This window comes from Octopus sinensis, linkage group LG2 (genome assembly GCF_006345805.1).
Source record: "Octopus sinensis linkage group LG2, ASM634580v1, whole genome shotgun sequence".
Lineage (NCBI taxonomy): Eukaryota > Metazoa > Mollusca > Cephalopoda > Octopoda > Octopodidae > Octopus > Octopus sinensis.
The window spans coordinates 171,811,652-171,838,943 of record NC_042998.1 but is presented as its reverse complement, the minus strand read 5'-3'; the positions used below and the strand labels follow the sequence as shown (position 1 = coordinate 171,838,943).

General features: G+C 38.2%; 1 protein-coding gene across 5 annotated transcripts in view; it reads left to right on the top strand.

Moving 5' to 3' along the window:
• Positions 1 to 27,292, top strand: part of LOC115230501 (protein NDNF-like) — a 181,769-nt gene that overhangs the window by 70,563 nt on the left and 83,914 nt on the right. The window contains exon 1 of one of the 5 annotated variants that reach the window (XM_036500424.1): positions 6,512 to 6,629. The exons of the other annotated variants lie outside the window; for them this stretch is intronic. The gene's annotated coding sequence lies outside the window, so the exon portion shown is untranslated. Of the gene's footprint in view, positions 1 to 6,511; positions 6,630 to 27,292 lie in introns of those variants that run through there. 5 annotated transcript variants of the gene reach the window in all.

Below are 27,292 nucleotides of genomic sequence, written 5' to 3'. Positions count from 1 at the left end.
TTCAAATCATCAATGATGTTTCTGGGGTCTCAAGGACTTTGGATCTTTCATGCATCTATATATTATATAGTATGAATGAATGTATGTTTGTGTGCATGTATATACATGTGTGTACCATCAACGTTATAATCATTTTTACATCTGCTTTTACAGGTTTGCTTGAGTTGGACTGCTTCTTTCCAATACTGTAGTTTGCAATTTGTTGGGCTCTTTTATTAGGCTCAACAACCTAAACTTTCAACGCTTCTACCCTTTTGTTCTTTGGTTTTCTCCTTTTATAGTTTTCTTCCATTTGGATCTCTAGGTACTTGCTTATTCATCTGTTATCTGCCATACATATTGCATACTCATACCAATGCAATCTTCTCTCTTACATATCACAACTCTATTCCTCTTATATCCAGTATATCTCTGAGCTCATCTGTACAACATCATTCATGGGTGCCAACATTACACATCATGCAGAGTAGACATCCTTTATTTCTCTCCAGCCTTCACACATCCTCTTCATTCAATGTCCACTGGTCACCATAACATGTAACATCATACTTTGTACATAAGCCATTCTCTCAAAGATGTTATCCCCTCATTGCCAACAGAGATAATAGCACCGAGTCCATTTTGCATAGTAGTTGGTGACAGAGAGGGCATTCACTCTAAAAATCAATGCCAAAAATAGTGTATACAAGCCAGAGTAAAAATGGGCTAAAAATAGTCCCAGGAGCTTTTACTCCCCCAACAACAAATGTCTTCTTTTTTATTGTAAAAACCAGAATATATGAAGCCTCTGTACAAAGTTTTATGTTACATAGTAGGAAGATATCAATCTTGCATGCAGTGGGCATGCAAAGACTATAAAGGAATGAAGTGAGCATACTTCATTGGGTGTGTAATGTTAGTGTGCATAAGTGACGTGTACAAATGAGCTGAGAGAAAATCTGTGCATTAGAAATATCAAAAGCAGTGTGCAAAAGTGAAGGCTGTTCTGAGTATGGATATGCAATGTATATGGATGATGACAGTTGTGTAAAGAAGTGGATGGAAATTGTGGAAGGAGGAAAATTAAAGAAGACTTGACATGCAGTGAAGAAGATTGGTCTCAAGATGTTAGAGAATTATGACTATTGACAACACACAAAAATCTGGCAACCTGTGCAAGCACAGCAAAAAATTTTAAAAAGGGGATAGTGATGTTGGCTGGGTTATATACTTCATATCTACACCTGGGGTTTTCATGTTCTTTCTTGGTGCTCTGAGATGACAGACTGCCTACTTAGTACCTTCTCATCTCGTATCTCACCTCATGTTCATTGTCATATCACCTGGGTAATGAAGAAAAACATTAGATCCATCCATATTCAGTTTCCATACCACTATTTGTATATCCATTGTCCCCCTCCCTCTCCTATTACGATATCTGAGATGTCCCAGTATGACTGCAGTCCAATGACTAGAAACCACGAAAGAATCGAAATACGAGTCATCTGAGCTTTTAATACGATAAGTTTGTGATGGGGATTCAATTTTCGGTTATTTCCTTTGTATCTGCAATATCCAACTTGCTGTTCAAGCCTCCAAACATGCAGTTCAAGCTTCCAATCCTCCACATGGTCATTTGTCGTGCTAGAGATAGGAGAAAAACTTTCCTCAAATCATACCCTGCTGTTTTTCTTTTAAAGAAAAGCACCGATTTTCGGTGTTGTGTATCAAATGATAATGTATGTCGGAAAGAGTTCGGTTCTACTAAGATGAATTGCCTATATTTTACCACATGAAGACGAAGTAATTTATAAGGTTCCTCTACAATCTTAAAAAGCAAGAGAGAAGACTAGTGGTGCAGCAAGAACGAGCATTGAAGACGGTAGAAACATTTGGCTGAGAGTCGCAACATTTGACTCAACAAAGCTCGTGCTGTTGTATCAGAGTTTTGTCGTGTACATCAGTGGTTGTCCTCGAGCAGTTCTTAATTATGTAGGGTGAGGTGGGGGAGAAACACCTTCAGAGCTGCTTCACCGCCTGAGACATCGAATCCTGCTTTCGGAGAAGGATCACAGCAGCATTCACATAACACATATGTTAACCCCAAGTGGAGGCGCAATGGCCCAGTGGTTAGGGCAGCGGACTAGCGGTCGTAGGATCGCGGTTTCGATTCCCAGACCGGGCGTTGTGAGTGTTTATTGAGCGAAAACACCTAAAGCTCCACGACGTTCCGGCAGGGGGTGGTGGTGATCCCTGCTGTACTCTTTCACCACAACTTTCTCTCACTCTTACTTCCTGTTTCTGTTGTACCTGTATTTCAAAGGGCCGGCCTTGTCACTCTCTGTGTCACGCTGAATATCCCCGAGAACTACGTTAAGGGTACACGTGTCTGTGGAGTGCTCAGCCACTTGCACGTTAATTCCACGAGCAGGCTGTTCCGTTGATCGGATCAACCGGAACCCTCGTCGTCGGAACCGACGGAGTGCTTCCATCCATGTTAACCCCAAATATAAGGTGTCATCACAATTCAATCTAAAAGATTGTGCGGTGAAGTATGTAACTGAGGAAACTGATCAATTTTTTAAATTAAAATGAAATATTTTGCAATTTCGATGTTGCAAATTTGGTAAATCGAAACTATGGCAGTATCTTTGTATGCAGAAATTAAAGGGAAGAAAAGAAAAGTAGACAAGAGGGGAAGAAAAGAGAAGCCGTAATGTAACTGCAACAGTTCCAATTCCATTTATGAAATGTGACATTTTATGTAAAGAGAAGAGAAAAAACGTTTACATTAAACATTTAAAGTTGATATTTTAACAGTTAATAGCTTTAAAATAAAGTAAATAAGAAAGAAAAATAGGGGTTAAGATATGAATTATTGTGCATGTCAAATGAGATAAGTATATATATCCGCTTTAAATAAACGTTAGATTTTAACCATGTTTTTTAAATCAAAAATAAGTATTTTAATCCCGCCTCCAGTTTCCATCTCTTTAAATCTGCCACAATATTTTCTTTTTTATACATGTATTTTTATTCATGTTGAAATGTTTTGATTATTTTTTAATAATTATTTGCATGTGTATTTTACTCTATATTCGTGTATGTGTGCGCATGCGGACATTCAGCGTTCTCCAGAAAGTTATCAAATATTACCATAAGGTTACTTGGCACACTTTTGCTTGTGCAGTCAATTTATTCTTGATAATTATATCGTTGAAGAATTAATAGTTTTACACTTTTTCTTTTCTTAAATTACATGCTAAATCTCAGTCTCCTTATCCTATTTTTCTAATACATATTCCTCTAGCCTTTCTTTATTCCCCATTCTTTCATTCTCCACTTAATGTCATTATTATTTGTCCTAATGACCTTTACAGGATGTAAATGTTAAGCAGCCTTGCTTTAATCGAGACCACCATAAACAATTTGTGTTTTAAACGATAACAGCACGCGACTCTGACCTGAAGCTTTTGCGGGCTAAGCAATTTTTTGTCTCCTTTTCTTTTTTAGTGCATTATTATTTCATTGTTGACTAAAGTCCAATATCTACAGGGGAACGCGTGCGAATTTGGGGTTTAATTTTGGCATTTAGATTAAAAACGAAATTGGAAGAAAAAGAAAACAACAAACTGGTGGCCTTTATTAGAAAAGTGTAATCTCAGAATTTATTGTCGATATGAAGGATATGCGCTTCGAGACATCACATTATTTAGGACATTCTTCTTTTTGCTACACATTCTTCTACATTAGAGATCGAGAATATTGAGTCGACGGCCAAAAGATCGATGCTTTATGTTCCGTTACAATCATGATACTGTCTCTATTATAAAGACACATTACTCAACGGTCCAGTTCACAAAGTTATAAATAGATACTATCCTGCAATGGTTTGAAGTGTGTGTGTGTGTGTATGTATACATATGGATGGGTGGATGGCCGCTGGTTGCTCAGAATTGGTAAGTAAAAACGTTTTAAGATGAGAGACGAAAAACATGAAAATTTGGCTTAGGAAGGAATTGCGCAAGCTTAGAAACTTTTTATATGCTCTTATGAGACATAGAAAGTAGTGGCGTACTATTAAATGTTGCGTGTAAATATGGCCTACTGAAAGGAAACCTTTAAGACATCACCATTTTCAAAAGGCTTCATGAGGAGTGTCAAGAAAAATTGCCTACCTATATTCACTTTTTGACGAACACATGCCAACGTAGGACCCACTACATAGTTGATCAGCAAGAAGTGGCGGTCAAATCTTCCTCAAAACCATACCCTATCATCGCAGTATAGATTGATCATATGGATTTGAGTTCTTTGCTCGTAGGGTAAAAGACGGGAGTGTTACGGCTGGAATGTACGATCAAAAATAAATCTTGGGGTTAACAAAGAACAATATCTGTGAAACCCGAAGAAACCATTGACAGATTTATAATTGACCAATAGATTTTCGTATCGAATTAAGAGTCGTTTGGTATGTTACATTTTATGGATTGCCTGCGGATCAGATGTATTTGCTTGTTTATTCAGGGTCAACGATTCAAATGCAGTGAGAAATGATAATTGATAATCCACCTCTTTCTTTTTTTTTTTTTTTTTTTTTCACGCTGAAAAGATTAAATAAATTAAGTAATATTTCTAGATTTAATTTCATAAATGAAGATTCATGCAGAAGTCTGTCCACGTTGACTGCAGGTTTGCTAGTGATTTACATGGTCAATATGGGTCAGGCAGACCCAAATGCTGTACCGGAAATTTTCTTTTTCGTTTGGCGCTTCTGTGTTACGATTCTTTCTGACGGAAGACGGACGAAATACCTATTTCTTTTCTACCCACAAGGGGCTAAACACAGAGAGGACAAACAAGGACAGACAAACGGATTAAGTCGATTATATCGACCCCAGTGCGTAACTGGTACTTATTTAATCGACCCCGAAAGGATGAAAGGCAAAGTCGACCTCGGCGGAATTTGAACTCAGAACGTAACGGTAGACGAAATACGTATTTCTTTACTACCCACAAGGGGCTAAACACAGAGAGGACAAACAAGGACAGACAAACGGATTAAGTCGATTATATCGACTCCAGTGCGTAACTGGTTCTTAATTTATCGACCCCGAAAGGATGAAAGGCAAAGTCGGCCTCGGCGGAATTTGAACTCAGAACGTAACGGCAGACGAAATACGGCTACGCATTTCGCCCGGCGTGCTAATGTTTCTGCCAGCTCGCCGCCTTTTTCTTTATTGCCCACAAGGGGCTAAACATAGAGGGGACAAACAAGGACAAACAAAGGGATTAAGTCGGTACTTTATTTATCGGCCCTGAAAGGATGAAAGGCAAAGTAGACCTCGGCGGAATTTGAACTCAGAACGTAACGGTAGACGAAATACTACAAAGCATTTCGCCCGGCGTGCTAACGATTCTGCCAGCTCGCCGCTTTATAACGCCATAATAATAATAATAATACTAACAAGAGCACTCAAAGAGCGCATACCTTTGCCAATGTTTCTTTATTTTGGCACTACGGCCACAACACAGAGGATAAGTATTAAGCTGGCCAAGGAGCAGAACCGGAATCAAAAAGCAGTGTTGCTGGAAGATGAGAGAGCAGGAAGATTGAGAGAAATATTCGGAGACAGGATAGAGATAACAGCATTACGATTTAGATATGACGAATTACCATCAGTGATAGAATTCGAGGAATTAATAGACTTTATGATGTAAATGCGATACAAATATTTAAAACAGTAAAATGGAACTTCCTACTTTGGTGGGTAGGAAAGCCATTTCATTTTCATTATTTTCATAATTCATTCGTTATATGTTTTTATGTACCCCACGTTCTGTGTTGTCTGTCCTTGTGGTGTCCCCTCTATATTAAGGCTTTATGCCTATAATAAAGAAAAATACCAGTTCAAAGGAACATGGTTAGGCCATATAAGAATAGAGAGTTCAAACTGTACTCTTATTCCCCAAAATGTATGACCGGGATAAACTTCAGCGTTGAGTGATTCTCCCACCTCTTCTGAGTAATATTACTGAAGGAGTTTCTGGGTATGTTGTTCGGTGATGGGAAAAAGAGGGTAAAAAAGTCGTTGAGCAAGCACTTCCCTGGGTACTATGAAATTTCCAAAGGGTAAACCCGAATGACATAATGAAACGTCACATTTAAAAGACTGAATATTACAAAAGCAATGCATTTGAGTAATTGCGTAATTTTATCAACTCTTAATATGTAACAAATTATTCAATTAAATTTTTTTGCTTTCTTTCGTTTGCAAAATCATTTAGAACCACCACTATTTATTTTAAATTATGCCATTTCGGGAAAATTACCTTCAACTATTTAAATGTAATTTAAATGGCAGGAGTCATGTCACAGATAAAAAAATTCTCTTTTACTTTTTTTTTAAATGCTTGTTTTTTACCATTGAAATTAGCAACAGTAACCTGCTGCTCACAGCACTGCCCTCTTAATTCCTTAATTAAGTTGTCTGAGTGGTGTATATAATACTGGCAAGGATAAACAGGAGCATTTTAACACTTGAATGCTGGTACGTTAGGACTGTGAAGTAGGCTGGCTTGTTGCCTGTACCATTCGTCATACTTTTGGAAGAATACTTCCACGTAAAGCGAAATTACGCCTTCTCGCAGTAAGTAAAACTCTGTTAAATTATCAAATATTGTTAACTTCTTTTTAAGAATATATTTGTATCTAATAATTGCTGAATATATAAACATGTAATCGTCGTAGCACTCCATCGGCTACAACGACGAGGGTTCCAGCTGATCCGATCAACGGAACAACCTGCTCGTGAAATTAACGTGTAAGTGGCTGAGCACTCCACAGACACGGGTACCCTTAACGTAGTTTTTGTGGGGATTCAGCGTGACACTGTGTGATAAGGCTGGCCCTTTGAAATACTAGTACAACAGAAACAGGAAGAAAGAGTGAGAGAAAGTTGTGATGAAAGAGTACAGCAGGGTTTGCCACCACCACCCTGCCAAAGCCTCGTGGAGCTTTAGGTGTTTTCGCTCAATAAACACACAGAGCGGTCTGGGAATCGTAACCGCGATCCCACGACTACGAGTCCGCTGCCCTAATCACTGGGCCATTGCGTTGCGCCTCCACAAACATGTAAGAATCGTTGGAGCATCATGCAAAATGCTTAGCGGCATTTCTTCGAGGTCGGCTTTGCCTTACATCCTTTCGTGATCGAGTCACTGGAAACAACTAACTCGTCCACCAAATTTCCCGGCCTTGTGCCTATACTAGAAAGGCTTATTATTATTCGGTAATTAATGTTTTAAAAGTTTTTATATGAATACTTTTATTTTTATAATCCGTCCTCCAGATATTTTTTTATGAGATTTCAGCAGGGCTATGAGTGTAGCAGAATCCACACGACCAGAGCAATCAACACATTTCGAAGGGCTAAGAGTTAACCAAAGCAGTAAAGCATGAGACTAAGTATTATTCACTAGCTGGTATGTTGACTCACTTCTCAGAATTCAACTCCACCAGGGTCACTTTTAGTTTTCATTCTTGTGGGGCTGATAAAATAATTCCACTGGAATATTCCACTGGAAATCGAAACATACATGTTCCATGTTTAAATGGGTTGAGACACGCATACGATCTGTACAGGTCATTTACCTCTTCTTTGAAACTTTGTAATATACACCGTATTTCGATTAGCTAACATCTTGTACCTAAACATGCGGTTTATAGTAATTTCTTTATTACCCACAAGGGGCCAACGTAGAGGGGGACAATACATCATGATTTGGGGTCATGAGAAATGGATGAAATTTACATAAAAAATGATCTTTAAGAATTTTACATAAAATCGAAAACAAAATCGAGGAAATCGAATGATACACAAATTTTTTACAGCACAACACAAAAATGACACATGAAGTGGGAACACCAGGATTGCCGACCCCACGAGCCCTGTTTTTTCCCACTGAAACTCGGCAGCTAACTCATAGCGTGTTCATGTGGCCACTTTCACACGCAGCAATCGTGCCACACGTTTCCATCTTTTCTCAAATTCACACGCAGACAGACACCTTTTCTCTATCTCCACCTTTCTTTTTAGGTGGAACCTGAAAAAGGTCACCAAGGCGGAGCCACCATGCGGTTTATAGTTTGGAAAATCACAATCTTACACCTCTTAAACCCTTTATTCTATTTTATTTAAATGTATTGAGAAATAATTCATCTTTCAATTTTTTTTTTAATTGGGCAGACATCATTTCGACATCTTTATAGAACAAATTTCCGGCAAAAATTTATTTAATGAATTTTTACGTTGCAGAATTTTTTTTCTCCTCAGAGAACCCACTTTAACAAGCATTGCCTTAAACTTATAATTTTGATAGTTTATTGATAGCCAAAATTAAGCAGCCTTGATTTTAGCTGTTGTCGACAGAAAGCGCCGAACTAGATTTTAGTAAATTAGTAAAAACAGCACCTTATTTGTTATTAAATCAGTAAACATACGTAAATAATGCTTCGAATTCTATCCTTGAGGAGCATAAACCATTTATATGGAAACCTTATTTTAATAAAGTGAAATAACTAATAGTAAAATGCTTCAAATCAAATAAGTTCAGTATTTGAAATTCGAGATATTAAGATTGATCAGATATATTATGAAATTAGGTGCAGACAATCAATATCACTGTTGTTGTTTCGCTCCAGTCTTACCCTGAAGGAGTGCGTCTATGATTAAAAGCGTTTTTTTTCTTTTTTCAGGCAATGTGTATCTCACACTGCGTTATCTCATACCTCCTTTTTTGTTACAGACTGTTTGATGTGATTTAATGGTTATTTCGCAATTTTTTGCATTTCGATCAACTCCGTTTATTCGATTTACTTTGTGTAATTAACACACGTTGGTGGAGGCGCGTGGCTTAGTTGTTAGGGCATCAGCATCATGATCGTAACATTGTGGTTTCGATTCCTGTACCGGGCGACGCGTTGTGTTCTTGAGCAAAACACTTCATTTCACGTTGCTCCAGTCCACTCAGCTGACAAAAATGAGTAACGCTGCGATGGACTGGCGTCTCGTCCAGCTGGGGAACACATACGCCATTGAAACCGGGAAACCGGGCCCATGAGCCTGGCTAGACTTTAAAAGGGCGTTTTAATTATTTATTTAACACACGTTGAGTATAGATCAATGACTTCTAGCTCATGTTCTTTTCATCGAATGGTATTTTTGCCCCCACTTCACCCAAGCTTATTAAAAGTGAGCTAATTTTTCACAATGGTTTATTATCTATATTTTCTTGTTCTATTCCATCCAGTTTGCATCTCCTTTCATATATTTGCTTACACTAGTGCTGTCTATGTCAAACATTTTATGGCAATGTCAAAAGATGACGAAGACTTAAAAATTGTTTCTAATTTAGGCACGAAGCCATCAATTGCTGAGGGCAGGAGGTTACGTCGAGTTCAGTAATTGACTAGTACTTTATTTTATCGACTCTGGAAAGATGAAAGTGTAAAGTTAACAACATCCAGCACCCACCATGCTAGCGCCTCCTTGACATTTAAAGCCGGTTTGTAAACTCACAACGGCCCCAAGGAGGCATTACCACCAGGTTTCAGAACCACTGGCCAAAGTGGATTGTAGAAAATAGTGTTATGAGAAGTCAAACTAGGAAAATTCGTGTGATTACAATATCTGTTATTGATCTAAAAAATGTAATTCAAACGCAACACCCATTAATTTTTTTGTAAGTTTTAATTCTATTTCAAATACAAAATCACATTTCAAAAATCTTTACGTTTTAATTGCTAAAAGTTCAGCAAGAGATTTCCTAAAAGGAGCACTTTATTTAAATTTAATTTGGGTTTAAGTTTTGGGAGTAGAAATTTCAACTGAATCTCTCCTAAACTTGACAGACACGAGAAATTTCATGGAACTCCCAGTTTAAGGAAGTAATCTTTTTAAACAATCCCTGGTAGTTTATGGAGTTTTATTAATATTGTTTATTTTCCATAACGTCAAATTCGTTTAAAAATATTGTCTGGAATAACATCTTTGAACCCAAGATTCGGTAATGCAGACTCGATCAATAGTAATAACATTAGATAGCCACTTACAGATGTAAAATTAATTGGGAGATCTAGAATACATCTGTTCATAAACTTCTGTTCTGTACCTCATCCATCACATGGAGGAATGTTCTCTAAGTAAAGCAGAAATTTTGTTTCAGTCAAATCATGTTTTGGATTTATTTTGATTTTTTTCAATGACCTTCGACTTGTTCCACTCTCCTTTTTTCACCAACTTTCAAATTAGTTTTTACCTGCTAAGAGTAATTGTTGATGATCGTTGTAATTTATTTTGAGTTTATCTTATTTTGAGTTCTAGAGAAGACATATGACCGAGTGGATAGGAATGCAATGTGGCAGGTGTTGCGGTTGTATGGAGTAGATGGTAGATTGTTGAGAGCTGTTCAGAGTTTTTATAGAGAAAGTAAGGCGTGCGTTAGGGTGGGTGGTGAAGTGAGTGGTTTAATGTGAAGGTGGAGTCAAGACAGGATGGATATATAGATGGTGTGGTGAGAGAGGTAAATGCTAGAACCCTTAATAGGGGAACCCAAATGGTGAGAGAAAATGGAGAGAAATGGCAGGTGAGTCAGTATTTGTTTGCTGATGATACAGCACTAGTGGCGGATTCAGAAGAGCATCTGAGGAGACTGGTGGTAGACTTTGGAAGAGTGTGTAAGAAGAGGAAACTGAAAGTGAATGTAGCTAAGAGTAAGGTGATGAGATGGAATGGCTGGTAGGATGGATGTGATTATAAATGGTGAGATGCTAGAGGAGGTGAGTGCTTTTAAGTATCTGGGGTCACAGCTGACGGCGGATGAGGGTTTGGCTGAGGAGGTGGGATATAGAGTGAGGGAGGGGAGTGAGATACTTGGAGTTGTGAAAGGTATGCTGAGAGATAAAAGGTTGAGTATGAAAGCGAAAAGAGGTGTATGAGGGCGTGATTGTGCCGACAATGTTATATGGTGCAGAGACGTGGGGGCTGAGAGAGGTGGAAAGGAGGCAACTAGATGTGTTTGAAATGAGATGTTTGAGGGCTATGGTTGGTGTGACACGGATGGACAGGATGGGGAATGAGGAAGTTCGAACACGAGCAGGAATGAGAGAATAACAACCAAATTGGATAGACGTATGTTCAGGTGGTTTGGCCACATGGAGAGGATAGATAAGGAGCAGATGGTAAGGAGGGTGAAGGCTGAAGTGGTAGGCATCAAACCCAGAGGCAGACCTCGGTTTGTGTGTATAGATGGAGCGAGGGAAGCTTTGGTGGTTAAAAGGTGTTGGAGCAAGAGAGGCAAGAGAGTTTATAAAGGATAGGAAAGCTTGGAGAGTGTTTGCGGACGGATGAGTGAATTGATATTGCTTGAAGGGGTACGGAACCGGCATGATGCAGCGGGGGTAAACCAGCATATACTGTCGGGCCCCGCTGCTGATATCGGTGGTTGCGTTCTATGCCTTGACCCGAGCTGAGGAATGAATGGAATGCCCGATGTGTCTTGTTGTGGCAACTCACTCCTAAAAGAAAATGGGGAATAGGCCTGAGTTTATTTTTATTAGTAGAGAACAGTATATCTGTCTCTCTCTCTCTCTCTTTTTTTTTTTCTCAAACAATTTCCACATTTTTTAACGCAGATGAGGAGTGAGAAATTAGCAAATACCGGGTTATATATTATTGTTTCCCATGTTACTGCAGGAAAGTATAACTATGCAAAATGTCCTAAATTAAGCGCTTAATATAAGAATCATCGTTATTATTTAGATTGTCACTTATAGATGTAAAATTAATTGGGCCGATCTAGAATACACCTGTTAATAAACCTGTTCTATAGCTCATCTATGACAAGTCTTGTTCTCATGACTTACCCCACTTCCAACTTTCTCTTGGAGTCTGGCTATTGCTGTTGCCTTCATCCGTTAATGACCTCAAGCATTTGTGGAAGCAAAACTAATTACAACTATGATAACTAAAATCAAAATAGCTAAGTATTTTGCTACAATTGTCTCTACTATTGCTATCAGCAAAACGGATAATTTTTCTTTATTTTTATTTTATTCTTTATTTCTTATTTTTTAATTAATTTATTTATTTATTTATTTGGCAAATGGTGATGCAGCTGAATGATTTATATAGTTCAGAAAATTACCCGGAGCAAGACCTGGAAATTTTTTTATAGCATTCTTATAGCAGTCTAAAACTTAGAACTATTTATAACTATGGGTTATAAGACGAAATGGGTAAGTGACGTAAAACAAGTGATTTCTGATTTCCCGTTATTTTCTCCTTACCTATTCGAAATCATTACATTGCAAACATTGCGTTATCATTTTGTACTACCGCATCATCTTTGGGAGTAAAACTTGGTTAGTATAAGAGTTTGAAACATAGTTAAGTGACAAGTACTCTTTTTTTTTTCAAGAAATCTTTCTTCACCTTTGATCCGATTGTAATCAAGGTTGCTAATAAAATATGTGGGTAATATTTGATGTTTAACAATCAAAATTATTTTCACTGTTGGATTCCAAATCAATTTTTCCCCACTTTAATGTCTAACTAGCAGTATCGCCCGGCGTTGCTCGGGTTTGTTTCGACCCTTTAGAATTGGAATTTTTGAAAAGTAAAAATTTTGCATTATGTAGCTTGTTATTCTCTTTAAGTGAACATTTTTTCTGGTTGAAATACACCGAAAAATAGCGACACAAGAGTAAAAAAATCGTAAAAAATAGGGATTTTCATACAAAAAGAAAAAAGGACTTTTCTGATGTAAATAATTTTTGGTGTTAACATGATCCGATTAGAATTTTTTCTTCTACAGAAGGAAGAGCAAGCCTTCTTCTATTATACTATCAATTTTGGTGAACTTGCGCCGCAGGGTCTCGGAGGAGATAGTGCTGGTTGAAGGCTACCAAACCTGTCATACACAGACAACTTCAGCTTTATATATAGAGAGATTTGATAATTTTCAAAAACTTATGTCTAAAGTGGAGCAAAATGAATAATGACTAATTTCAATAATTTCTTCTCTTCAACTGTATGATGCTCAAATATATCGGAAAGGGATTCACTTCAGCAGATTCTAAAGAAACTATAGAGAATATTTTATGTTGTTTTGAGATTTAGTTGAGTTTCGTTTATTTCATATGTGCCATTTTCCCAAGATTCTCTTTCATTTGATCCAGATATTTTGAATTTTTGTTGCATTCCTGATCTTTCTCATGACTAATGAGTATGAGCCTTTTTTCAAAAATAATTCTAAAGAACTGAAGAGGTACACTCTTTTACTTGTTTCAGTCATTTGACTGTGGCCATGCTGGAGCACCGCCTTTAGTCGAGCAAATCGACCATAGGACTTATTCTTTGTAAGCCTAGTACTTATTCTATCGGTCTCTTTTACCGAACCACTAAGTTACAGGAACGTAAACACACCAGCATCGGTTGTCAAGCGATGTTGGGGGAACAAACACAGACAGATACACACACACACACACACACACGCACACATATATACGATGGGCTTCTTTCAGTTCCCGTCTACCAAATCCATTCACAAGGCTTTGGTCGGCCCGAGGCTATAGTAGAAGACACTTGCCCAAGGTGCCACGCAGTGGGACTGAACCCGGAACCATGTGGTTGGTAAGCAAGCTACTTACCACACAGCCACTTCTACGCCTATTTACCTTTGTCTTACTCATTCTGCCCTAACTAAATTTGTCTTGTATGCTAAAAGAGAACGGAGATAATTTTCTGAAATAATATTCTGAATATGCTGCAGTGTTTTTCATGCATTTAGAGTAGGTCAGTTGCTTATCTTGTACAGATTTTGTAAGGTAGTAAATATTAGTAAAAATTAATTTTTTTTCTAAGTCATATATATTACTTCTGCATTTGTCTTGTTAATGTTTACATATTGAATAAGCTTTAGAAAAATGACCTGCTTGCATATACCATAATATGGCTAGTTGCTTTAAGTACCTAAGGAATATATAACAGATTCACGTGCTGAGATATGAAAGTTTATATAATTCTTTTTATTATAAAACAAATTACGATGGATGTGCAATAACCATAATGGGCACAGATATGGCTGTAGGGTTAAGAAGTTCATTTTGTAGCCACGTGGTTTTAGATTCGATCCCATCGGGTACCTCTACGAAACATGGTATTAACAACAACCTTGCTGCAGTAGTATGGGGGATGGCTTGTCTTGACTAACATGAAGATCGAGGAAAACCATCCAGACTGATCGAAGATGTCTCTACTGTGATATCCAACTCGATCCCTTCTGACCAAAAAACATTATCCAGAAAGAGGCAGAGAAACTGATCAAGTACAAAGATCCTGAAGAGAACAGCAACTAGGGCATGAAAGTGAAAGTAATAATCAGTTGAGTAATAGATATGATAAAGAAAACCATACAGACTATAATAGGAGCCATTCTCGGCATCCTCAGCCAACTTTCAGCAAAGCTTTTAGAGTTAGTAGCTCCCTCTTCACCAGTAACGGACTGGCCAGGTTGCCAGCTTGCCCGATGGCAAGTAGGCCCCTGCGCCATTAGAATCCATATATGGGGGCCCATGTGAGTATCTAAGGGACCCATCCCTTCAAGTTTGAGAATTTTTTATTCACTCCTGGAAGAACGCATTATTTCAGCTTGGCTGTGTTTGTAGATAGTTGAAAAGAATACTTTAAAAAAAATTAAATGATAGCATGGTAGTTGCGGGTGGGCCCCACTTAGTCTCCTGGCAACCAATATTCTTAAACCAGTCCGCCACTGCTCTTCACCTACTTTTCCAAGTTGGACTTTAAGATGAGAAAAAGAACCTAATACACAAACCGTCATTTGGGGTGGGGTGGTGTAGGTGGTGTTGTATACTGTGACAAACCAAAGACAATGTTTCGTTTCTTTTTTAAATAGAAAGATGTGACTTTAGGGATATTTGACTCCAGTTTTAGTAGGTCGAGAGACTAGGAAGAAGTATCTTCGTTGGTTCGAAGATATTGGCTGTAGAACCAATTTTGAAAGACATCGAGGGTCTGGTATATGCAATAAATATACAATTTTTTCTTTTAGAAATAATTTCATCTCTATTTCAGTAAGTACAGTGAAGGTTATGCTCCGCTGATGAGGTCAGAACCTTTTCGAAACTATGTTCAGAGTTAACCTCCCATATTTACTGGTAAATGACAACAATATAAGTCATTGACCAATTTTGTACTTTTTTCTCATCACATATCTATTTAAATTTTTTATTGCTCCTTACATTAAATATCTTTACACCGACAGACTAAATCTTTTTCATGTGGAAAATCTTTCTGAATTATATAAATCATAGCCATTAATGGAGTGAGGCGTGGGGTGTAGAATTTTAGAACACTTATTGGTGAACTAGATATTGTTATATAATTTTCTGTCTGGTGTTCTACTGATAAGCAAGACTTCCGAGAGAAATTTTGCAAGGCGGAACAAGACAATAGCTTCCCGACCACCCAGGGAGGGGAGGTGTTCTCTTCATGTTCAAGAGTTCCTTTTTTTCTTATTCGTTTTAGAAGCTCATCAGATATTCACCAGCCCTCCCCTGGCTCTCCGGGCCCCGAATTGATATATTGGCAGAACTCGACTCCTATTCCCACCCCAAACACCATATAAAGCCCTGCTGACAAGACCACCTGCATGTAGCATATATATATATATATATTGGTTATTTTTATTTTTTATTTTGGACGTGGAACAAAAGCGTTATATCTTAAAAAAAGTTTCGATGGGATGGTAATTTGTTCCAACCATTTAGTGTATCTTGAATTTAGATACAGGATTAGATCTGAAACTGATTTTCTTTCTATCATCTGACACTTAACTACACAACACTTGCCTACAATCGTGAGCCTAACACCCAACTACTAGGCGAACTGACTCTTCCAGCTCGGACTTGTGAAAGTCGATATGATCGAACTTCTCACATCCTTTTACTGTTTATGTATAGAAAGAAGGAAAAGTGGTCGAATTTCTCCAGGGGCGTCTCCGAGATGGTAATGTTGAGATCTGGAGAAGGTGGCGAGCTGGCAGAAACGTTAGCACGTCGGGCGAAATGCGTAGCCGTATTTCGTCTGTCGTTACGTTGTGAGTTCAAATTCCGCCGAGGTTAACTTTGCCTTCAATCCTTTCGGGGTCGATTAAATAAGTACCAGTTACGCACTGGGGTCGATGTAATCGACTTAATCCATTTTTCTGTCCTTGTTTGTCCTCACTGTGTTTAGCCCCTGGTGGGCAGTAAAGAAATAGATATTTCGCTTGTCTGTACGTTCTGAGTTCAAATTCCGCCGAGGTCGACGTTGCCTTTCATCCTTTCGGGGTCGATAAATTAAGTACCCGTTGCGTACTTGGATCGATCTAATCGACTGGCCACCTCCCCCAAAATTTTCGGGCCTCGTGTCTAAAGCAGAAAAGAATGTTGAAGTCTGGAGTTTCCTGACTTAAAACAGGTTGTGCCAGGATTTTTGTCTTTTTGATGTTGACTTTTAGGCCAAGCCGAGTGGGAGCATTGGTGAAGTTATTCACCGATTGTTGAAGCTATTCACTGGAGTGGCAGACTGCTGCGTTGTTATTAGCATACTGAAGTTCAGTGATCTTTTGCTTCCTGGTCAGTCTTCGTGACTTTAATCTGGCAAAGTTGAAACATCATCCGTCACATCGGTACCAAATGTTGACTCCTGGATTGTCCGAAGGCAATTCATGAAATGTTGCTGCAAGGTACAGGGAGAAGAATGTCGGAGCCAAAACGCATCCTTGTTTTAATCCTCCAGTGATGGGGAAGTCTTCAGACAGTTGGTTTTGATGGAAGCTGGTTCCAGTCATACCGTTATGTAATCCCTGTACTAGGGAAACGAACTGATCGGGACAGCCGAAGCGTCGGAGGACCTTCCACATTGAAGGCCTTGGGACGGTATCAAGGGTCTTTTCGAGGACGTAGAAAACAAAATGGAGAGGCTTTTGTTGTTCTCATTTCTTGTATTTTTCGAGCACAAAAGATCATGTCAGTTGTCCCTCTAATGGTCGAAATCGACATTGTGATTTGGGTAGGACTTCCTCCACGATGACTTGGAGACGATCCAGAAGGAGCCTTGCAAAGATTTTCCCTGTGGTGGAGAGCAGTGAGATGCCCCGATAGTTACCACAGGTCTTTCTATCTCCTTTTTTTGAAGATGGTAATGATAACAGCATCCTTGAGGTCTTTGGAAACATGGCGGTTCTTCCACATTGGGAGAATCAATGAACAGACTGGTGTTTAGTAGTACTCCACTGGAATGTTGTTTGGGCCAGGGAATTTCCACTGCTTCATGCGGTTGAGGGCAATCTGGTACTCTTCGTAGGATGGTGGTGTGTTCATCCAGTGTTGAGTTGGATGCATGGCTATGTTCTTCAAGGAGTCTTCCGCAGCGTTGGAGTCTTGGTTCAGAAGACTCGAGAAGTGCTCCCTTCAGCACTGAAGGATATCTCGTGGGTCAGTCAGTATGTTGTTGGAGTCTACTGATTGAAGAGATTCTGTTCATGATCTCATGGGCCCAAAAAATTCCTGCATAGAAACGTCTGAGGTCGCGGGCGTCAGCATATCCTTGTAGTTCGACGACTTTTTGTTGCCACCAGTTGTTCTGCATCTCTCTCAATTTTGTTTGGCATTGTCTTTTGAGGTCTTGATATCTCACCTTCTTTTGCCGCGATCTTGGATCTTGCTCATGGGAGGCGGGCTTGCCGTTTTGCATCGATCAGCTGGCTGATTTCGTGATCATTGTCATCAAACCAGTCCTGTTGTCTCCTTTTCCTGTACCCAAGAGTGTTTTCAGCCACTGCAGTGATGGTTTTTCGAAGTGTGCTCCATTCCTTACCCATATCCTGGTTGTCAGATGGAATGGATTGAAAGCGTTTGAGAGTGGAAGATGCATAAAGGGGGCTGGTTTCTGGGTTGTTAAGTTTCGATATGTCAAATTTGAGGCCTAGTGGAAGCTGAGAGCGGCTACTTTGAGTAAACTGTTATCTCCCAGCCATAAACTAGTTGGTATTTTTTTAATTATAAAACACTTTTATTTTTGGATGAGCTATTGTTTTCTTTTCCTTTTATGCAATATGTCCGATTTAGCCCAAACATCCTGTATCTGTTCTCGGGTGGTAGACTTAACAAGTCGTTCGATTCTCACCATCACTACTAAGCAATTGGGACTATTCTGTAGCATCAATTTGGTTAAGGTCTTTTGTGTGAATATTACAGCAACAATCCATGATTCGCTGTTCCTTCTCCATTATCAGCAACATTGCAAAGAAAAAATAAATGAAAAAGATCTAAGAGCCTCTCTCCCTCCATTGGCTAAACCATAAAAATCAAAGTTTCGTACCACGAATTCAAACCAAATGGTTTTTGATGTGTTGTGACAGAATATAAACTAATCACACCAATAGTATTTAGTAATGTTACTGAAATTAGTGGGTTTCAGGTGTGCTTCAGTCTCAGACTACGTTTTACCTGTACACTTAGCCGTTTTAGTCAATTCACTTAAATCTTTAAAAAAATTCGAGGAAATTAGTTGTTGCCAACACCAGCAAAAATGAATTCAATAAATCTAGTACAGCCTGACGAGTTAGATTTTCTTTGTACCACTTACGACGCAGTTACAGTTTTTATTGTTCGGGTTTTTTTTTTTTTCTTTTTAATAGTAAATTTCTAGTTGAACAGTCGTCATACCAAAGAATCCGCTAGACTTTGTTGAAAGAACTTCATTCTTCTATTTTACTAAAATTACACCGACTTAAAAGTTCCTAAATCTGTGCAAATTCTCCGAAATGAGTGACGTTTTTAAAACGTCTCGCAAATCCGAATTCCGGCAGTTGCATCGAGATAAACGATACAAGTCAAATTTCTAAGGAAAGTTAAGCGAATAGATTTTAAAGAGGGGTTTTAATACTGTTTTCTCTATTAACTTTTGATTGATAGTTTAACTGAAAGTGTAGTACCATTCAAAAGGCTGTTGGTGACTACATCCGGCCTAGCTAAAGAAAACGTAAAGCCTAGAAAAGTTATATATTTACTCTGTGTTTCTCCTTAATAACTTTTGGCAAAATGTCTGACTTCAAAGCGGAAAATGATATGATTTCACCATGGCTATCAGAAAATTATAAGTAAGCATAGCTGTAGTCAAGGAGGGGGCCAGGGGTGGCTTAGCCACCCTTGAAAAGTGTGCATCCCCCTAGGATTTATATCTATAATGTATTGGATAATATGTATATTAAAACAATTATAAAAAAATATGATCCCCCTCTATGATCTTATCTTGCCCTACCACGCGTATGTCGTCTAGTAACCAATCTGAAAGACAGACAACACACTTTCCTTTTCTAATGATCCCTTTGTAATGATGCTAGTAGAAGACTAATATTCATTTAACGCGTATTCAGCTTTCTCTCTTGTGTTTACTTTTTCTTTTTAATGAATGTAAGCCATGTTGTTGCTAAAGCCGTATCATTTATGTTTAAAATCTGTTTCCTCTAGATACCCACACGCAAAAATAAGGGTTGGTTGGATAGAAAATACTATGAATGGACATACAAAGAAAAGCAGCCACCATTGAAGATAATACAAGAGATGAAAGGCGTCTACATTACTTTCATTCATAATAGAAACATTTCTCGGATGATAATCGCCGTGAACTAGCAGACTAGCCGTAAATTAAATTTTCTGAATTATACATCTTATAGAAATTCGTCTGAGTTAAGAATATTAGCAAATGGTAACAATAGATATTAAAATACAGAACTTTTTGTTAGATAAAGTATTGATTTCGAGACTAGGTTCACACAAAATTCCCTCTGTGTTAGAGTAATGAACATTCTTCATCTCTTTTCTCGATGTCGCAATTCATCCAGTATCTTATTGTATTATTCCCTTCCTAAGTACGGGAGAAAAAAAAGCTAATGAATTACAGAGTCTTTGGCCCACAACAATCACTCTTCTCTCCATCTTTCTGCCATTCCCGGTGACATACTATTGAATTACAGTCAGTTATACTCAAATACTTATTCAGCTATTTATCATATTAGTTACGAATGTTGGTTTCCGCTTTGCTTATAGAATAAATCTAGCATTCCTTATTCTTATATCACAGTTGGAATATTGCTTCCCTCTGTGACCACCCTGTACGACAGAGAGAGAATGATAGCTATCTAGAAATCGATCGTAGATTATAGAGGAAGATAGGCAGCAATCCATATCTCAATTACGGTGATGAAATCAATCAGAAATGTGTGACTGTTTCTCGTCATAATGTTCCAAGTTAATCTTAAAATTGTTATAACTGTTAGTTAACTTGCCGATTCTGCTTTTTTTTCTATTGTTATTAACTGTTGTGTGTCTTAAGGCACTTGCTTTGCTACCTTACGACAGTTCTGCTGACGCTCTCCCTCTTGTTTGAAGGAGGAAGAACAGTCGTGAAAAATGGAATATGACAATTTGATTTCTTCGGAATTCACAACGTCCGAGGAGGAATTGCTGAGAGCAATTTCTGTGGCGGACAGGAAAGAAGAAAAAGTTAATTTTGCGACCCTGGCCAAAAGCCACAAAGAAATAAAGATGAACATGGAGGAATTTGGAAAATACAAGAATATGCTACGTAGGGTGGGGGCAGGATGTGAAGGTCACTCCTCCTCAAGACAAGGAAAATTGAAACGATGACAACGAACCAGAAAGAAAAGGCCCTAAAACCCACCTGGCAGAAAAATTTTTTACCTTGCCAGAGGAAGGAAATTTGAGACAGTGGAGGTGCAGTTTCGAGATGAGGCTACTGCCAGGCAGCACTCGCCAACTCCCTTGAAGACAGATGAGGTGATACTTCTGCCCATCTACCTTGGAAGACGTGCTTATAGAGTAAGGGTAGAAGACATTCCTCCGGAAGAAGATGTGGCCTGGCTGGTAGCTGCACTACTACTAGGCCTCGAGAAGATAGTGGTCCTCCAAGCCACCAGTACAGAGGACAAAAATTGGCATGGGCAGAGCCTGGATATGGTTATCCAGGTTACCCCGCAGGACCTAGAAAATATGATAGAAACCATAACGGTCGATGAAGTAATACTCAGGGTTAGAGTGGAGGGCAGGATCCTTCACTGTTACAAATGTAGCCAAAAATTCCCCATTAGAGCGGAATGTCCTCCACCGCCCGTAAAGACACCAAAGATACCCGATAATGGAAAAGAAATTACACCTCCACCGCCGGAGAAAACCAGTGGGAGAGAACTCAGCACCGAGTAAGAAGGTGAAAACAAAGAAAAAACCAAAAACGGATGGGAAACAGCAGGAAAGAGAAAAAAAGCACAATCTGTTAAGGATGACCCCCATCCCACACCCACCCGACTCCCACCTAGACCTACTCTGCCCCACCCTTCCCCTGAAAACACCAACCCTCACCCTTCCCCTCCTGACACTGATAAACTAGACACAGACACACAAGAGCCCCAAACTTCCCAATCCTTACCCCGTGGAAAAAGTATTGTGCTTCACGATGCGTCACATGTTAAGCTATGTAAGGAAGTAAACAGTTGGGACGAGCTAATAAAGGTAAGCACTATAGAATGTAGGAAGGTGCCCCTGCACTTTGATTGTGTAATAGCGGACCATAAAAACACATCAAGACTAAAAGAATACGGGAACAATGTTTTTTACTGGGAAAAGAAAATTGACACCAGGGGAATACCAATAACAGTAAGTTTCCACGAACTTCTTTGAGATTTTAACAGACATTTTATGCGCTGAATAGGTGTTAAAAGTTTTTTAAAATATGTAATTTATCGTTTTAACAAGTATAAATGAAGGCGCTCGGGTGTGGAGTCGAATGGTTTCATTTCATTTTTCCTTGCTTAATTCATCTTTTTTTCATTGGTTTTTTTTTTATTCCCACCTTTGTGTTTTTGCTTGTCCTTGTCCTGTCCCCTCTGTATTTGGTCCTTTGTGGGCAATAAAGAAATAGAAATAAAAATCAGTTTTCATTTCTATAAAACTGTCATAAACGTTTCATTCATTCCAGTAAAATAAAGTAAATATAGGCATATAACACATCTAACATCATTCTCTGACTTAATCAAAGAGCAACAGCCATGACCTTTTTCGGGACTTCCGAGATTTGTGGGTGTTTGAGTAGTTTATCCACAAACTGGAGGCTTCAGCCAATATTTGCAGCTGAGTAGACTAACAACTATGAATGAATAAAGGGATTTTTACACCCCTTTATACCTGCGCCAAGGGGGAACTACTGCCTCTCTTCTACACCTGTTTGTGGTTTCTGCTTTATAAAGTAGATTGGGCTTAACATAGAATTTTGTAATGGTTTAGCACTTTCAACTGTGATATTGCATCATTCAACTCTTTCCCCCCACCCCACCCACCCAAAAATTACTGACCTTATGGAAAGCATCCTTTTATTTATAAAGTGATGAAATTACGGTGATGAAATCAATCAGAAATGTGTGACTGTTTCTCGTCATAATGTTCCAAGTTAATCTTAAAATTGTTATAACTGTTAGTTAACTTGCCGATTCTGCTTTTTTTTCTATTGTTATTAACTGTTGTGTGTCTTAAGGCACTTGCTTTGCTACCTTACGACAGTTCTGCTGACGCTCTCCCTCTTGTTTGAAGGAGGAAGCACAGTCGTGAAAAATGGAATATGACAATTTGATTTCTTCGGAATTCACAACGTCCGAGGAGGAATTGCTGAGAGCAATTTCTGTGGCGGACAGAAAAGAAGAAAAGTTAATTTTGCGACCCTGGCCAAAAGCCACAAAGAAATAAAGATGAACATGGAGGAATTTGGAAAATACAAGAATATGCTACGTAGGGTGGGGGCAGGACGTGAAGGTCACTCCTCCTCAAGACAAGGAAAATTGTAACGATGACAACGAACCAGAAAGAAAAGGCCCTAAAACCCACCTGGCAGAAAATTTGCTAAGTAAATACAACTATACAACATAGTAAATACAACTATGCTAAGTTGTATTTAGCATTTATTATTGTGAACCTGATAGATTCTATACAAAAGTAAATTTATCAAAGTATGTTTGTGGTCCAGATACCTATTGCTAGTTTCATGAATTATCTTCCCCAAATCATCAACAAATGCATTTCAATCACATGATCTTACGTCGTGGATGTGTAGTAGACAACTATGTGAACTAACAGTGGATAAGATACAAATTTTATAGAAGAAATATCAGCCAGAGCTAACAATATATTTCCGTTAATTAGGGTAATAGCTAATAATTCAAGCCCTCTATTCTATACATTTAATTTGTGACATTCTGCTTTCACTCCTTTTAAGACAGGATTTGAAATTCAGAGAGCATGAGTAGGTAAAAAAAAAGTCAAAATATTGTATGACCTCAATTAAAAAAAAAGTAAAATTTGTTTTGCACGTAGAAAGTGTTCTCTAATGCAATCTGAAATTATTATTCTTCTCATTAATTAAGAGTGTTTGTGCTATGTGAGTTAGATTGTCTGCGATACGAATTATGCCGGTTCATAAAATTTTGTAATCAAATGGACATTCGGTATTTGATTGATTCGTTGGGTCCCAGTACTGTAACGATCAGTTGCATGCACTGTAGCCATTGGAATGAAATTATAAAAATCCTCCTTATTTAATCTATCAATTATGATTGCTGTTAAGTACTTGTTTATTTGTTTTACTGTTGTTTTACTGGTGTAGGTTTTCCCTTTTGGGATTACCTTTGGTGATTCGCTGTTTTTGTGTCGTTTTATGACACATTGCCTGCTTTGGCAGGTTTGTTTCCTCCGTTCAAGGACGAGCAGTTTTGTGTGAAAAGTTTTGTTTTATACAATATGGAAGTGACAGACTTCCCTTATATATGTCCGACTCCTTAAGAGTTGGACGAATTGTGTAGATCCTATAGTGAGGATGAAGCTGAGGTACAGAGTGTCAACGTACCAGAAAGCATAAAAGAAGACAGGGAGACAACCAGTAACACAGCTGAAGCCTTTGACGAGACGCACAACATCAGCTCAGACATAGTCAGGAAGTTTGATTCAATTCTACAGACAGAGGGATTAAATATGAAACTGACTCCACTTGGAGAAGTGATGGAAGACAAAAAAAAAGAAAAGAAAACCATCGTTTATAGGACACTGTCTATGAAAACGAAGAGGATAGAGATGGCATCCAGGAATGCCATTGAAGAATGCCTAAAACTAATATGGAATAGAATTGAGTACATCAACAAAGGGAAGAGGTTTGGCACGATAGAGATACGAATCGCCTCAGTGAAGGAAGTGAAAGACCAATCAGTAATAACCTTAAAGTTGGCAGAGCTAATGCTGCTGCCGTCTTATCTCGGGAAAAGAACGGCTAAAACCTCCATCGAAGAAATTCCATTAGAAATTAAGACGGAGTGGCTGATACCAGCCGTATTTAATATAAAGGAGGATGTAACCATCCTCTAAGCTTCCGAAAATGGTAAACAGAACTGGTGCGGTAAAAATTTAAGCCTAATAATTCAGGCCACTACTAACGATCTGGAAGAAATGCCAGAATTTGTTGTATTACCATGCGACACTAAATTAAAGATAATGGTTCAGGGAAGAAGACAAAGGTGCTTCAGGTGCGATCTAAAGGGACACATTAAAGCAACGTACCCCTGGACCTGCAACCTGAAGTTACAAACAATAAGCACAGCCAGAAGGAGGAAAAGGAATCCCACACATCATAGACAGACAAACAGTATGAAGAGAGCACACTGACCTCTCAGTCTAACTCCACAAAAGAAAAACAAGAAGACCACATTAGGGGAGCCTTTGGAAAAAAAAGTACCCAGAAAGGGACACCAAAATATTTACCATCAACCTCAAATGAGGTGAGTAACGAAGATTGTACTATGGTTAGTAGGAAAAGGAAAACGAAAAGCACCCTACCTCATACAAATACTTCAAACATGCAAAAACCAGCATCCACAACATTCATCTTACTCGAAGCAAAACTCCATACACGCACAATTTACACACGAGACACAAAAATCGTACTCTTTTTTTTTTTTCCAACAGAACTAATTACAATCCACTCACTCAGGACATCACACCACCAGCCTCACCCAGAAAACCACCTTGGCCACATACTGAGATTCATATATCAACCCTTCCACAACTGAACACATAACGTGTTCAAAATTATTGCATGGTTCTTACATTAATTGTTACCCCTTTCCGAACTGTAATTGATATGCTGTTGAAAATTACTCGCTATCGAAGTAATTCAGTTGGAACTTTATGTCATCTCATGGTGATCAAAGTGAGTTTATATTTGGAAGAAAAAAAATTATAAAAATCCTTCCCTTCAGCTCCACATCTATTTCGTTCCATGGAGTCATTACAGTTCTCAGTTTTTTTTTTTTTGTCTTTTGTTTTTTTCAGAGTTTGATGACATTTCTCAGCTTGTCTTTCTTTGATCCCTAATTTCTCTCCATATTTTCAGTAACGCCAAACTCCCGTTTGGTTGCACAGTTTCTGTTTTGATTAGCATATTCAATTACTTTCAACTTGTTGCACATCATAGGAACTTCATTTTCCTTTCTGCGAAAAGAATATATCAGGAAATTTTTATAGTCGTTTGTTAGTATAACACTACTGTGTGAAGGTTTTCCTGACTCTGTAAATCTTGTAGAAGCTAAGTAGAAGCTAATAATTCTTTCTTGAAATCTATGGTCCACAGGCAAGAAAGACCAGTATCACAATATACATATTGATTTCAAATTTTCGCACAAGTTCAACAATCCTAGGGGAGGGGATAAGTCGATTACATCGACCCCAGTGTTCAACTGATACTTATTTTATCGACCCCGAAAGAATGAAAGGTAAAGTCGACCTCAGTGGAATTTTAACTCAGAACGTAGTGACGGACGAAATGCCGCTCAGCATTTTGCCCTGCGTGGTAACGATTCTGCCTGCCCGCCACCTTAATCACAATATACATATCAATTTCCATCTATTCATTTGAGGTAGTTTTTAAGGTAGTGTGTCAGATATGTATGTCTTTATGTTGGTGGGTGGGTGTTAGTCAAATACACGTGTTATACGATCAATAAGCAATAAAATAAAATAAAGATACGTTGCTCGAAATACAACAGTACTCCCGCCAGCAATTTGTAATGATGATAATGGATAATGTAAACATTATATTGTTAACTGCAAGTCTGTCATCAGTACTCGCTGTTGCTTGGTAGATCTGCTTAGTTATATAGTGTGGGTCAATGCTTTTGCTAGATTATGATCGGTTCTTGGTGACGTCGATAGTTGGGAAGTGATTTGGTGCAATATTTGGTCATAGAATTTATTAGATACTAGTCTGCTGAATCGAATCTGATTATCATGCCATTTCCACCGGCTCTCATCTGTTTGAATCTAATATACCAGTGAATTGAATTTCTTTGTAATTATGCCATAAATTTATTTCGGGATCTTTTCGGTTTGAACGGCAATTTTTAAAATAATTTCTAGGTAATTAAAAAATTTTAAACTTCTTATACTGGTAGAATGTGTTTATAAAACATCTTTTTCTCTTGCCTTTATTGAGAAAATTCTATAGTTTGTAAGATATTTGTTGTTGTTTTTTTCTTCAATTTCTGCAATTTCAACCAATCAGTGACGTCTATTGAGTTAAAAAGCATTCTGTGCCGTATGAATATGCCCCTCGTTTAAGAAACAGATTGGGTTTATTTACATTTGTGAAGAAAAAAAGATACACTTCCCTTAACCCTAACTAACCCTAAAAGAGATTGAAATAAAATAGATCGATTCTAGGGTCATAATTATGGGTGACAATTTCATATGACACCGCTAGAAAAAACTGCCGTTCAAATCGAAAAGATCCTTATTTCGTTTACTTCTATAATCCTTAACAAATATTACTCGTCTAATATATTTATCGGAACTTTAGGTGTGCTTGTCCGTCATTGAATCAGTTTTTTCGTCAAATATGACAATCTTTCGTGGTTGTCGGTCTCGCCGTATTTCTGCCGATGATTTTCCATCTCATCTTACGATAAGAGAGAGAGAAAAAAAATACAATATTAGAATAAATGTTTAACTGTCCAACATATGAACGATTTTCACGGCACCCTTTTCAGTTGCATTATTTGAAAGCTTGGAAAACATCCGACATCAAATACTGAATGTCCATTTGATTACATAACTTAGATTAAGTACAATTATTTCTGC